The following is a 15,602-nucleotide window of genomic DNA, read 5'->3' on the forward strand; positions in this document are numbered from 1 at the left end:
AGTCACTTATATTTGTGTTCATTTATTAAATATTCAGTAAGTAAGAAATGTTTGCAAATTTTCAGGTACTTATGTCATGCTTGCAAAAACAAGTAATCAAAATAAATTTGTCATGACTATTTGTCTAGACCAAATAGAAGATACTTTTAGAGCTCATAGTTGGACAATTTTGGAATATCTACCCTATTTGTAGATGAGACAGTGTAAGCTCTAAGTAGAGAACCGATTTGTCCAAAATCTTAAGGAGTGGCTGACCTGGGTTTAGGGCATGGGTTTCCTTGTTCTCTGACCAGTGCTGTTTGTTGCTAGAAGATTCCCTAGGGATTAGAACAAGCAGCTTCATGGTGCAGGCCCAAAAGCCAGGAAGTGGGTGATGATTCTGAAAAAATGGCTCTTCTGACCTACAAAAGCCTTTACAGCCAACGGTAGAAGAAGATCATGCTGAGAAATAGAACCACCGAGAAGCCAAGATATAGATTCCCTTCTCTGAACAGACTCATCTTCCTCTACCACCATTTCACCCAGCGTCTCATCTCCTTTCTCCTCCTCTACTTCAGTTCTGGAGTCATTTTGGACCAGATTTATTCCTGATTGACTTCGCTAGTCCAATTCAGTTATTGAACACTACTCAGGAACTTTGGATTGGAATTAATCTTACAAATTAAATTGGGTAGTTCAGCCTTCTACACCCCGCCTTGCCCAAAGTTTTTCCAGAAAGTCTGGTTTTATTGTGGGTCTTCCTGTCTGGTGTCTGTCCTATAAAGAACTCATGCAAAACTTAGTTTCCAGGAGGACTCTCAGCTCAGGGGAGTCAGGGATTGGGGTTCCAGGGCCGGGGTTGTTATAGGATTCATCTGCCATTAATAGAACTGCGAACTTGATTCTTAGTGACGTCTTCAGGTGAATTTCCCCAAATACCTCCCCCTACTCCGAATGAATAGACCGACTTCATAAATGTGTTTGCATGATAGATGGCCCCATTCTCAAGGTGAACTTAACAGCCTTTTAAACCAATTACTTCCTTGTTTGGGCGGAGGAGGATTTTCCTGTAGCAGGACAGCTGTGGAACAGTTTAGACTCCACTTCTTTTGGGGTTAATCATTTACTCCGAGTAAGGAATTCTGTCTTAAGTGGGGCATGTTCTTCCAGTGCCAGAGGAGAGAAGGGTGATTTTTCAGACGTCCTCCAGCCTGCTTCTCCATTTATGGAAATGTTTACCCACCACACTGATCTATTGGAAGAGAACGAGGTGACTCAGGGTTTAGGAGAAGCAGGATTTGAATTCTTGTTTCCAGAAACAAAGTCGCTCCCCTTCCCCCTTCCCACCCTCACCCCTCCCCCTCCATTCCTTTGCCCCGTGTTCTGGAGGCTGAGGAGAGAATGTCTCAGTGCTGTTCCCCTCTGGCCTCGGGATCACCTCCTTGCAGTGAGACTCAGGGTGTGTGAGAGGGAGTGAGAGCCAGCGGAAGGCCAGCTGCCTGTGGGGCCTGACCTCACGTGAGTACATCATTGTTGCCAGAGCGCATGGCATTTCTGCTCCCAGACCCCGGGCTTACAGCACTGACAGCTGGCTCCCTTGCCTGGTGATGAGACTTGTTGCTGGGAGCGCTTTAATTTGGGGTGTGGACAGCTGCTTTCCCAGGAGAGTACTCCTGACAGTGGGATTTAGGGATGGGCTCTGCCTGAGGAAAAATTCTGTTTGTGTGTAAAAAAAATTAGATATTTCTTCCCACCTGAGGCCTACCTTGAGTTGAGTAGAAAGATAATTTGAGGGTGTCTCTGCCTGATTGCTAGGGCTAAAGCAGCAAGCCACAAGGTATGTTTGGGGATACTTCGGCAGGCATAGTTTTAGCTTGAAAAGCAGTTATGGTTGGACTTAAGAGTATGCAGGATGTTGGCTATATAGCATTTGCACTGTATCCACTGTCTAGAATTAATACCTGGTGTGTGGGACGTTGTGTAGATCTGATGGACTGTCAGTGTTGGAAGGAGTCTTAGAGATTATTCAGTTGATCTGTCTCATTTTACATGATAATGGGAAGTAGAGGCCCAGAGGGCGCAGCTAATTTGCCTTGCTGGTGCTTGACTAATTAGGTGGAATTAGAACACAGATCTTCTCATTCTTGGTTCATTACTTCTTCTACTAAAGCTGCCCCTTCAGGCAAAGGAAGAGAACATACCCATTTTGCAGATGAGGAAATTGGAACTCAGAGATGCCTCTATTGCCCACATTTAGTGATCTAGTGGATGAGAAATTGAGAACTAGTACCTTGTTCTCCCAGTTCAGATCTCTTTCTCGTATGTTACATGGGGTTAGATGCCTGAATTTGTTGTTTTTTAAAATTTTACTTTTTTCCCCTTGTTTGTTTTCTGCTTACTTACCTTTCTTTGCTTTTGGTCATGTGAATGTTGTTTGAATGTGAGGGGCTACCTTTTGATCTGCTTTGCTGCCTGTATGTTTTTCTTTTCTGAAAGGGATGATAGCTTGTCCAAAAGGCAGAACTGAATAGTGGAGCTCTTTATTTCAGTTTCATTTGTGGCAGTGGAAATTATGCACAGGCCTTGAAAGAAATTGTGCAGGGCTTTCCATCTCAGCCTCTACCGCTATTCTTGAAGCTGTAAGAATTCTAGAGTATTATTCCTTCCCATTCAAAGGTGAACTCTGATTCTGAATAGATTTTAAACACACACACACACACACACACACACACACACACACACACACTTCTTTAGCCTTCTTTGATATGGTGGCAGCATTTGATAGAGACCAAGAGGGCACCACCCCATTACAGTTCACCGATGCCATAATGAGTAACTTTTTGTGGTCAGTTCAGTTTCTGATCAACTTCGGGGCCCCTTTCTCCAATGCAGAAGAGATGATGGAGATGTTTTTTTTTGGGAAGCACTTTGATGCCAGTAGCATTAGGTGGCAGATTTTAATAGAGCAGAGAAGGTGCTCGGAGATCTACCTTTGTTCCAGTCAGTGTCCAAGGGAAGAAAAGCAGCTTTCTAAGATGCTTGGAAGCCCTGGTGAAGGGTACCTGCAAGCAACCTGACTCTTCTTCTATGGCCTGTGGCTGGATGGGGATTGGAGGCCCAGCTCACGAGGTGGGTGGAGGCTGCCTTGAAGCATGAAGGCTTGGCATGTTTTCCTGTTGTGGTGCTGATGGACAGGGACATGAAGGGGTTAGGGTTGGTAGTTATCAGTGTGAATGCTATTCCTGTTAATAAGGAGAACTGATGTGAATTGATTGCTTCCCTGTGCCAAGCATGGGGCAAAGCACTTGACATAAGTCAGAGTCACTTCAGCTACCTGTGAGTATATACAATTTTTTTTTTTAGATTTTATTTTTAATTTTCTTAAAATACACACAATATAGCATTTACTATTTTAACCATTTTAAATGTACAGCTCAGTAGTGTTAAGTACAGTCACATGTTGTGCAAACAATCTCCAGAACTCTTTTCACCTGCAAAACTGAAACTGGACCCATTTAAGTGTTAACTCCTCATTCTCTCTTCCCGCCCGCCCCTGACAACCACCATTCTACCTTCTCTCTCTATGAGAAGACTATAGGTAGCTCATATAAGTGGAATTATATAGTGTTGATCCTTTTCTGACTGGCTTCTTTCACTTAGCATGTCCTAAAGGTTCATCATGTTGTAGTATGTGTCAGAATTTCCCTTCTTTTTAAGGCTGAATAATATTCCCTTGTATATACATACCTTGTATGTATATACCACATTAAAAAAAAAATCTATTTAGGTACTATTTTTTTCATCTTTTTTTTTAGAGGAAGATACTGAGGCTTCGAGGGTTTAAGTAAGTTGCCCAAAGTCACACCATCAGTAGTAGAGCTGGGATTTGGACGCCATAGTGTGACTTCAGAGCAGATATGATCAGAAGTAACAGAGACTGGATTTTAGCTGAGTATGAAAAACTGGAGGGAGTCTTAACTGGGTAGTGGTACCTCTTCACACATTGCTGTGACATTTCACTGACCAAGTGTTCCAAAGGACCAGACACAGGTAGTTTTCTCTGTTTTGTATCGGCCTTTGAGAATCTCACAGCCAAATTGAAGCCCACTTCTAGCAAATGGTATGAGACGTATGGCTCTTATTTTTTTTAACTCTTTTCCTTCATCTTATTTTTCTACCTCCCTTCCCAATTTTTTCACTTTAAAAAAAGTCATGAACTATGTGCCTCTTTTGTCAGGTACTTTAGATCCTTTCTGGCAAAGTATATAAATCAACGACATGATATCAGGTATTTTTGTTATTATTATGTCTGTGGAACAGCTGGTCTGTGGAGCAGTGGAAGGAGACTGAAGATGAGTGTCTCTGACTTGGTTCTGTTGCTCACTCACTATTTAATTTGAGCGATGATGAATGCACCTTTCTGAGTCTTGGTTTTCCTACCTGGAAGATGGGGTTGTTGTTGATGACAGTGAACATTTTTGTCTGTGATAAGCCTCGTACTGGGCATTTTACATGATTTATTTCTCACTTCTCCCAGCACTCCCACAAAGCAGGTGCTGTTATCCCCATTTTACCTGAGGAAAGTAAGGTCTAGAGAAGTGGGAAAACTTGCCCAAACTCCCGTAGCTCCTGAATGCCAGCACTAGTGATTCATGCTGGGTTCTGAAGCTCAAGATGTTAGCAACAGGGCTGGGCTACTTGCCCTTCAGCAGTCTGTAAGGTTTCTTTCATCTGTGGCATATATTTGTCAAATTTTATTAAATCTTTATTGGATTCCCACTTATATGCTGTATACTATTCTGGATGAAGATCCAGCACTGGGTTTAGCGTGAAGAAAAAGACACAGGAACAATGATCCCTTGGGATTTACATTCCAGTAGGGATGTGTGGAGGAGGCAGATAATAAATGAACATGTAAACAGTAGAGAATGATAAGTAACACTTCAGAGATTCACACAGAGTGCTCTGACTGAGTGAATGGAGGAAGGGCTCTGAGAGGTGATTGTTTAAGCTGAGATCTGGATGGCAAGGAGCCAGACATGTAAAAGTCAGGAGAAGAGAATTGCAGGCAGAGGGTGTGTGGTCAGTGAAAGGGCAGTGGAGTGGGAATGGCTGTGTGTTTGAGGAACTGAAGGAGTGCAGTATGCTAGCAGGTAGTGGGCTGCAAGGGGTAAAGCCTGAGAGGAGAGTGGGGAGGGGCTGGTAGCTGTTAGTAAGCTAGAGCAGGGGCTTGGACCTGAGTCTAGGTGTGAGGGGAAGCATCTGAGTTATGTTTTATCAGCTCCATTCTGCCCGCTGTGGGGGGAAATGGATTGTAAGGAGCGGTTGAGAGTAGAAGCAAGAAGGTTAGGAGGAGACTCTTGAATCATCGGTGTGAGAGGTGGCCGTTACTTTGATTAGGGTGGTAGAAGTTGGGCCAGAGAGAAGTGGGTGGGTTCATGATGTGTTTTGGAACGACTGTCTACATGATGTCAAGTGCAGTTCCTTCAGGAAACTATCAAGTGGAATAGGAATCTGGGAGACCCTGATGGAGGTGGGGGTGCACAGACTTGCAGGTGATCCGGACTAAGGAGTCTGCGTGCTCCCCACTTTGGTTTCTAACCTTGAGATTCTGGCCAAGGAACGGAGGGCAGTGGCTTCCTGCCTCTGGCTTCCTGGCTCAGAGCTGCTGGAACGCCCCAAAATAAGCCCTGGAGAACATGCCGCTTCCTTTGCTCTCCCCTGGTATTTGTATAAAGCATTCTTTCCCACCAAGGATACGGAACATTCAGAGTGATGTTGACTTTATGGGCCGTATTTAACATGGTGTTTTCCCTTGATCTGTCTTCTGTTCCCACAGAGATTCCAGCCTCCAGTAAAGTCCCTGGTGAGGCGCCTTCAATCAACCACCCTGTAAGATGGGGCTGGAAGGTGTAGTGGAAGCCCGGAAGAGCTGGGGCTTCAAAGTTCCACCTTGGCTTGAGGACCCTGGTCCAAGAGGACCTCCCAACTGTCCTCTTTCATTTGCTTGCTCCTTGTAATTTCTTTTAATGGGCTGGGCTTTCCTGAAAATGCTCCATTTTTCAATGGAGAAACTGGTTTTAGAGAAGTTAGGCAATTTAGTCAGTATAAGCTGGTGAGAACCCAAGATTCCTAACAGACCCTTGTGCCCTGGCCACCAAGCCAAAATGACCTCGCAAGTGACCTCATGTCCCTAGGTGTCTCATGGCAATCTTGTACTACACTCATCCTAAGCCTGGAGATGCTCAGAGATCATAAACTAAATCGTTTGAAATTCACTCCTGAGGCTTCATGACTTACTCCTTTTCAAGTAGTTTGCAGTCTGTAGTCACCAGGTTTTTTTCTTTTGAGATTCTTTAATATCATCTCTTAAAAGCAATGTTTTGTTTTTGACTCATTCGGATTTCTTTTAAAACTTTTTTCATATTACCCATTCATTTAGTCAACAAACATTTATTGAGTTCTTACTGTATGCCAGGCATTGTGCTAGGTGCTGGAGATTGATTCAAAGATAATTTGGAGGCGTTTAGAAGGGGAGTGGATAATTACAGCACAGTGAGATAAGTGCTATAATAGAGGGATATATAAAGAGCTAGAAATAGCACTATGAATAACATCTTCAAACAAATTGCCTTCTTTTTTCCTTTTAGATTATTCCCTTATGTATATTGCCCAAAGTGGGATTACTGGGTCATTTAAAAGATGAAAACAATTTGGCACAAAAAGATGTAATGACTTGCCTGGGGAATACAGCTCAATTTTCAATAGGGGGAAAAATTGTTGACAGCTCCAGATTTAGATACTTCGCCAGGAGGACTGGGCAGTTTTTGCACTGTCTCTATCAACATGGTGGCTTTCAGGGGGAACACCTATTCTAAACATGTCAGCCTGCATGTAGAAACACATCTCCTTATATTTAATCTTACAAGTTAATTGTTAATTCTCACAAGAACCTAGCTATATAAGTATGATTGTTTCCATTTTAAAATGAGGAAACTGCCTTCGTTAAAAGGAAGCGACTTGCTCAGGATTCCGTAGTTAGTTCATGGAGAATCCAAGAATTCGAATGTGGGTCTTTTGATTCTGTGACTCTTGTCTTGTTCTCTATGCTCTGCTCACCACCTTGGGGGAACTTATGCTCCAACTAGGGCCTGGGATTCATTTAATGAGCTATAGGGACTCTTCTCAAGAAGGTCAAGATTTACAAAATAGGATTAGAAGCCCTAGCCCCCAAAGTCATTGCCAGGGTACAGTGTCCACCTGTACTTTGACCCGAAATGACCTGATGGTCCACTATTCCTGCTTTTGGCCCAGGTCCTGAAAGGCTAATCCAATGCTTTAGCATTGGAGCCCAGAATCCAAAGTAAAGCTGAAACCATGCCACAGTTCTGCTTTGAAGCATTTATTATTTTCCTAGTATATGCATCTGTATATCCCTGACTGTAAGTTTATTTATTTTGTCACCTGTAACATTTTCCTAGTATTTTTGGCATTAAGTAAAAACTCTTGCCTCTGGGACCCAGGGTGCATTATAACCAGACAGCAGTACATGCTCACCGTGAACTTCCTCGATGCTCCTGCTTACTCATCCTTAAGTCGGCCACATTCCCTGCCATTCCCCACAAATGCCCTGCATTTTCTCACCTTCGTTCTGTTCCTTTAGCCTGAGGGAACCTCTCTCATCTTCATCTATAGACCTCCTGCTCCTCCTAATAAACTCGTGCACAGATGACACTTTCTGAATGAAGTAATCTCCGATCATCTGCTCCCTATCATCCACACTCTTCACTGTCCGCACTCCCGCACACTAAAGTGATGTCTCTGTTCTCTCTTCTGCTAACCTATACCACAGTGGGCTGTGAGGCAATAGAAAAAACTCCGGTGCTTATGAGTATGGGATCTTGGCTATGATGCTGCCTAGCTGTGTGAACTCAATTGAGCCCGAGTTTCCTCATCTGTCAAATGGATAAAAACACTCAAACCAAGTCATAGGATTGTTATGTTCATTTTTATTGTCATCTGTGCTTCTTCTAAGGCACTTGCCATCTCCTATTATGTTGATGTCTTATCTCTCCTTCTAGACTGGGAACTCCTTAAGGGCAGGAAGGGATTCACATCTTGCCTGTGTCTTTGGCATCTGAGACCTGCTACAAAGTCTCCATTAAGGCATGGGATTCCATACAACTTAAGTAGTGACATTAGTGCAGGCTCAATACTAGTTGAAAGCTCCAGTCACACGATGCCAGGCCTGGCGGGAGCTCTGAGACGTGGAGCTTTGGGCACACATAGTATGTGCTGGATAGGCCTTTGGCTCCTGCTTCCTCAGTATCAGGAAAGAGGCTCGGGCCTGGGTTCAGCCTATGTTCTTCTGATCTACCAAGCTGGGTGGTGTCGGCGTTTCCCTGAAGCTAGAGTGGAAATATCGCTTGGAACATGATACTTAGTTTCTTTCCTGGGTCTTCCATGAGTGAGAGTTCCAGACGAGAGGAAAGGGTCCATGGAGGTGTGGGATTGGGACAACTCTGAGAGCCACCTACTCTTCTGACTTCTGTTTGGATGGGGTCAGAGGACACTCTTCTTTAGACACTCCCACCCTTGCTATGCTTGGATGCTGACTATGGAAGCGGATTCGGTTCTTTAGAAGGAATTTTAACTTTCGCTTGAGTCATTTCCCAGAATGCAGTACCCATGAGTCTGGAGATCCAAGTATTTTCGCCTGGCACACAAGGTCCTCCATGTTCTAGCCGCAACATTCCTTTCCAGCCTCATGTCCCACCGCATCCTTCCACGTCCTCTGCCACTGGCCTCACCAGATTAGTCACTTTCCCCAAGAACACCCTGAACTCATCCTCCTCAAGGCCTTAGCACATTGTGTTCCCTGGGCTTATTTCTTCCCCTTCATGCATGGAAATCCTCTTGGGTGTTCAGGCTCAGTTTAGAAGTCATCTGAATAGCTCTTCCAGACCCTCAAAATGACATTGCATGTACTTGTGCTTTGCATACCTTTCATTCTGTTTTGTGTATTCAGGCATGTCCCCAGTGAGGCCTGTGAACTCTTTGAGGGCTCAAGTCATGTCTAACTTAGTACCTACAACTGCTAGGTCCATATACTGTGCCTCGCTAAGGACAGGAAGTTCTAGTAAATGTCTATTTTGTGCACCTCTGAAGTCAGGGCACATGACGTTCTGTCAGCTAACAGATGCGCCGGAGGGTGCTCAGAAGCTCATACTAGGGTTGCCCACGATTTGTTTGATCATGAGCCCAGCCATTTGAATTACTTTTGAATTAGCCTGATATCAGCTCATTGCTAACCCTTCTCAGGCCTGCTTCCCACATACCCAGCAGATGTCTGCTTAATGCCAGGGCTCTGAGCTTTTTATTTCACTTGAGAATAAAACAGCAAGGTGGAATTCAGAAAGGGTCTAGATAGACTAAAAAGTGTTTTTCTATAGATATTTTTTAATTTGAAAGTTAAAGAGCCTTTTTTTTTTTTTTTTTTTTTTTAACCCCAAATCTCCTTGAAATGTGAAAATAGAAAAGTTTTTTAAAAGGTGTATTTCTGCTTCTAGCAGAATAGCTGTCCATAGTATAATTGTAGGTGAAAGTAATAAAACCTGTGTCATAGAGCTTGATTTTGAAGACAGGGGTTCAAGTCCTGGCTTTACCATTTCCTAGCCCCGAAATCTTGCCTAACTTCCTTGACCCTTGGTTTCCTCAACGGACAATTGGTTGATGGAAAGTTTAGATGAGAATTTGGATGTTAAATTGAGAATTTTACTGCTGCATGCTTCATCAATTTAGTTTGAAGGCCATTTTTAAATAGCAGTTCCAAAGAGTGTACTTTTGAAGGAAAATGCTTGGATCTTTAAGTTTTCATGCACATGTTTTGTTTTGTTTTAATATCTTGAATGACAAAATAAATGAATTTATAGTCAGGGGACATACAGCATCTAACAAACGTAGGGAACATACATGGCTTGCGAGATTCCGTTATAGTCCAGATAAATTAGAATGACAGAATCCTAGGCTTTGAGAAATGATAGAAACCTTGGCAGTCAAGGGGGTGAACATTAATTAATACATACTATTTGCTGGCTCTGTGCTGTGCATGCTTGATGTGGAATGCCAAGGCATGATTACACACCCCCTGACAGGTAAGTGATATTAGCCCCATTTTACAGACAGGGAAGCTTGAGCTCAGAGAGGGTACATAATTTACACAAGTCTAGTATCAAAGCCTTAAACTTCATCCTGTACTCATGATGTTCTTCAGAAATCCTTTCAATTTACAGGTGTTACAACACCTGCCTTTACTTTGTTGCTCGTTTATCCTCTCGTTCCAGGGGCAGCCACTAATCCTGGGCCGGATCAAGCAGTGGAAATCAGCAGTCTTGATGTGTCATAACTTGATTAATGAATCTAGATGAGTGTCTTGACTTCCTCGCCAAGAATCTGCTCATTTTAAGCTCCTTCTCCTTCATCAGCCTTTACTTCTTTTTCTCCCGCTTGAGGAGATACTTGCCTTTGCCCATCTCCGCTTTTGAGGTCAGGAGTGTATTTAAAGAGGACTCCGTGTTTATTTTTTAAATTATGAGTAGAAAATTCATTGAGTATTTCTCATCATCTTTTCCAACCGTGTGGTGGTGGGAAAAGGAGGCATAGGACTGGGAGTTAGGAGCCAAGGTTCTCATCCCGAATCCCTCACTGACCAATGAGAGGACTTTAGGTCAGCCCCTCCATTCCCTGTTGCGGCGTCAGTGTCTTTACCTGTAAAGAGTGACGGCACTACGAGGTGACTTCTAAGATTTCAAACTTCTGCTTGTTTTATGGTGTCAAAACCATCAATTTCTGCTGAGCTGCGTCATCTTGCAGCTGTTTCTCTGATACTTTTCAATCTTTAGATTTAATCTATTCAACAATGTAAAATTTTTTAAAGGAAAGCTTTTATAGACACTTCTGAAATATAAGGGTGGTGGGGGGAATAAATGGATGTTAAAAAATAGAAAACAACCAATTAAATAGTATATAGCATGTAATTCTCCTTGGAAACTTACCACAAAATTGAGGAGCACTTTAACAACTGGTAATTTAAATTGCATTTGAACTCTGCTAATGGTTTGTTTGCATGGGAACTTCAATCATTTCACAGTGGTTCTTTAGCAAAGCTGCTTGTTCTCTTTATGGAAAAGAAGAAAAAAAATATTAAAAGAAAAGTTGACTATGGAAAAGGGAGGCCACTTTATTTGTGCATGGAGGGAAGTTGGCAAGTGTGTGAGAGATTGCCTTAGGGCCACGATGGAGAACTGTGTCTTTTAGCCAAGTTTAGAAGTCAGAGAAGTCAGGCATCCCTGTCCACAGGTTCATTGTTCGTCTCCTAATACTCCATTTCTCAGCCAGTTTGAAATTGTGTCTTTCTCTCGATTCAGTGGAATGGCTTTGAGAATTCTAATGCCGTTGAAGACCACTAGCTCTCTGGAAGCTTATTTCTTTGCTGGGCTCATCTCGATTATGCTCCATTTTTCTAAGTTAATTTCTTCTGCTGTCGGGCTGTTCTGTGAAAGCTTTGAAGCAGGTGTTCGGAGGTCTGAGTATGAAAGTTCTGGTTTTGCTCCAAAGCCGATTGTGTGACTGAGGGCAAGTCCCTCTGCCCAGCAAGTTTTGCTGTGCTCCTCTGTCAAAGTAACTGGGTCCAGGAGAACAAGCCCTGGACTGGAGCCCTGGACTGTCTGCCACTTGTGGTGGGCTCTTCCCGGAACGGCCACCTCCCTACTCTGGCCCCAGCTTCTCCTCCCATCAATAGGAAGAGCTGAGATGGGTCAGCTTTGATCTTCCGTGGCTATTTGAAGACTGAATGAGAAAATAATACATGAAACAATTGTTTGATTGATTCAGTAATGCTTAAAATGACAATTGAAATGGGATAGTAGTTTTTCTGGTATGTGGATTTCTCCTGCATATGAAAGACACATTTTATAATAACCCTCTGCTTTGGCATCTGTGTATGTTAAGATGTATATTGCATCATCCTTAGCCAAATAGTAATAGCTTTTAATGAAATGAAACCTGTAATGAGGACTTACTGGGAAGTGTTGAGATTTTCCAGCTCTGCTGCTGCTCATTGGCTCTTACTTTTCAGAGAGTTTGCTAAGTCCTACAGTTAGAAATTTGACTCCAAACTCATACTCCTTGTCTCTTTATTTGTTGTAGTTCAGGTTTTGCTGTTTTTTTTTTCTTTCTTGAATACAATGTGAATATCTAACTAATTTATCTATTTCTTTCATCTCCGATATTACCATGAAGCTGTTTTCCCAGGAGAGCTGAGGATGAACACTGGGGTACTGGCATCCTGTTTCCCCATCGTTCTGAGACAGATTAGTGAAATAAAAGTGCCAGGAGTTGATTGGAGGCCATCCTGGGAATGATGCCGGGATCGAAACTCACAAATCTAGTGGCTTACCTCTATACCTCAGCGAGTTCATAAGCCTGGGAAGTTCTGAAGCTGGTAAGATCCTAGAGATCATAAGCAACCTCTTTCTCCCGTTTCCTACAGGTGGGATAGCAGGCTCAGAAACAGAACCGAAGACAGAATCCGGTCACCTGGTTCTCAATCTAGGGCTTTTTTCATTGTTCTATTGGGCAGTCACTGGAGGGAAGATATTTTTCCTCAATTGGTGAGTCCTACGCAGTAAAGAATTTTCCCTTTTATAATCAATGTGAATGTTTTAATGACTTTTAAAAATCAGCGATTTCCATTTAAAGCATGGGCACTAATAATTAGGGTGTACTAAAAACTAGAGAAGGATCGAAATGTTCTTTCTTTTATTTTTGAGTTGATTTCATTGGCAGCGGATGAAATATAATAATGCTAATAAAACGTGTGGCAAAGAAAAGGCAGGATTCAGCTCTTGGAAGGTAGCACGAAGAGAAATTGGAAGAAAATGTGGATTAATGATGATTTCCGAATGCCAATAATTATATTGCTTCTTTCTCCTTTGGCATGGAGGGAATTTTTTTTTTTTTGAAATTGAAAGACCAAAATGAAAATGTCAATGAACCGTGTTTCGGGCATTTACAGGAAAGAAGGTATTATTATTGGGTGGCACTTGTTTACTCCTGGGCCAGGTGCTTCTGTGATCTCCTTTTACTTTCATGACACCCCTTTGAGGTAGAAGAGATTAACTTTGTTTAGGCAAAGGGTGTGAACCTTTGTCTTAAAGAGCCTCCTAGAGCTTCATTGGGATCCGAATTTGAATCTTGTTTGCACACTAGTATAGGGGGATGGTGACCAGGTAAGGTAAACTTTTCCTTGTTTTTTGGAATTCCTCTGTTTAGAGGTTAGAATAGAACAACATGTTCTAGAAAAGAAGTGTGCTAAAAATAATTAGTGGTGTGGGCCACCCGCGGTTATGGGAGACTTGAGGAAAATAGCTGGGGAATTCTGAGAAAGGCTTCTATTTAGAATTCTAGATCTGTGGTCTCCATCCTGAGGGTCAGTCCATACATGGCCCGAGCACTGTATTTATACTGAATAAATAATATGCCTTCCCCTGTTTATGAGGTAGTTTTCCAAAACAGAGCAGGTGCTGCTGTGATTGATAAAACCTAATTTCATTTAAAAGTGTGGCTGAGTTTGTAGTTACATTTTGTCACCCTTTCTCCCTTTCTTTTCTTAATCCATGTATCTTAACAGAACAACTGACTTTCTGAGCACATACGGATCTGCGTAAGGTTAAAGGGTGGAAACCACTGCTTTGACTCTTAAACATTTTAGCTTCTTAAAATTTCAAACATGGTCTTGAATGCCTTGCCCCAAGCATATACTTTAAGCATCAAATATGAATTTCTGTTACCCGCTCTACCTCCTGAGTTTCTTTTCAGTGTTTGAAATTAAATCGTAATGAATATGAAGCTTCGTACTTGAATTAAAAAAAATCTAATGTGTAATGAGAGAATGGGAGAGACTACCTTAACAGGAGTGAGCTGTAAGAGATGCAGAAATTTTTGTTTTTCAGAAGCTAATTGTGAGCTAACAGTGGCTTTTGTCTTCCAAAACACTGATACAGCCTTAAGCTGCATTAAATAGAACAACGTGGGTGGGTGGGTGGGGGTCCTTCTGGAAATCAGAAAGTCCAGAAGTAAGGTGGGCTTCAGCCCTACTTTGAACAGGCCTCAGCTGTGTCTTCTTGTTCTGCCCTCTACTGTGTGTGTTGGCTTCATCTAACACATCAGTATATTTCATCTCATGGCATGAAGTGGCTGCTTGCTGGAACCTGGGCTATAGGCTGCCTCTTTGCCATTTGGGAAAAGAAAGCCCTATTTTCGATATCTCTATAGATGTGGGTAATTGTAGACTCCTGCACCAGTCACTGAGGCCACAAGGAGGACGCTGTTCTAATAGATATGTGTGAATCAGGTTCTCTGAATTTTGAAACACTCCCGCTTAAACTTTATGACAGCCTCTCAGTGGAGAAGCGGTGGTCCCTCCAAAGAATATCTGGATGCCATTAGGAAGTGGGGAGAGGACTAAAGCTATATGAGTGACCGCGAATCTTTTAATCTTCCTGTCAAAGCTCCCCTAGAGTGTCAGATTTTAGTCTTTGCCTCATCCTTTAAAGTGGATTTAAGCCAACTGGATTTTCCACTTGAGGATACTGAGAGGACTGGAAATGGTGTCCTATCAGGAACTGTTATAGGAATGAAGCCCCGGAGAGGGCGAGATGCAGGGCACACGTGATTATGGCCCTTTAGAATATAAAACCTGTCAGAAGAGGGATAGCATCTCTTGTTCATGAGTATTTCCCTAGAGTATAGTGAGATCTCTGGCACGCGGTAGGTGCAAGTACATTTTCATGAATATAAAGAAAAATCCAAAGTGAGTGTACTATTTCCTGAGGATGTTCCATTAGGCCCTGGACAATTCTCTGTTGGAGCTTTTGAGGAATTCTAGCACAGATGAGGCTGAACTGCATGGTTTTATGAGAATGAAACAAATGACTGGACAGAAAGAGGCTTTTGGGACCAGTATGGCTTAAGAAGTTTGTGAGTTCATAAAAAAAGCAGCAAGTATGACAGGATAAGGTTTCAGAAGGTCTGTCAATTATTAGATGAGCAACTTTAGAAAAATAAGCTCTTTCTGCTTTTATTTCCCTGATCCGAGAATTAGGAATAATAATCATTGCCCTGCCTACCTCTCATGTTTGTTTAGAGCAAATGAGCTGATAGATTCCAACCTGATTTACAAAATATAAAGTGTGGTGCATACATGATAGATTATTATAGTTGTTTCATTCTTTAGTTAAGACTCATCTTGAATATACAGAAAAATAAGATGATTTAATGTGCAGTCCCCAGCACCATGCCTGGTGCACAATCTATGCTCAGCGTATGTGTGTTTTTCTTCCTAACCCTGAAACCCCACCAACTCCGGGATTAGATGAGCACTAATTTGCTCTCAGTCTTGGAAAGGAATAAGATCTGAAATCTTACTTAATGGTGGTGGTTGAAGTTGACATGAAATAGCATATTATTATTACTTTTTACGTAGATTTTTTTTGCTCTAAGCAGCAGGAAGTGGAGGGATGTAGATGAGAGACTCAGTATCAGTGCTTGAGAACTCCCCTAGA

At 42.4% G+C, this 15,602-nt stretch overlaps 1 protein-coding gene across 24 annotated transcripts in view; it reads left to right on the plus strand.

The window, feature by feature from the left end:
* LPP (LIM domain containing preferred translocation partner in lipoma) overlaps window positions 1–15,602 on the plus strand; it is a 605,586-nt gene that overhangs the window by 50,345 nt on the left and 539,639 nt on the right. For 9 of the 24 annotated variants that reach the window (XM_039850683.1, XM_039850693.1, XM_039850686.1 and 6 more), the window contains one exon: window positions 12,530–12,650. The exons of 3 other annotated variants lie outside the window; for them this stretch is intronic. The gene's annotated coding sequence lies outside the window, so the exon portion shown is untranslated. Of the gene's footprint in view, window positions 1–1,333; window positions 1,498–1,540; window positions 1,817–5,818; window positions 5,872–12,311; window positions 12,482–12,529; window positions 12,651–13,669; window positions 13,708–15,602 lie in introns of those variants that run through there. 12 more of the 24 variants (XM_039850680.1, XM_039850689.1, XM_039850700.1 and 9 more) reach the window with 10 other exon arrangements.

This window comes from Pteropus medius, unplaced genomic scaffold (assembly GCF_902729225.1).
Source record: "Pteropus medius unplaced genomic scaffold, Ma_sr-lr_union100, whole genome shotgun sequence".
NCBI classification, from domain to species: domain Eukaryota; kingdom Metazoa; phylum Chordata; class Mammalia; order Chiroptera; family Pteropodidae; genus Pteropus; species Pteropus medius.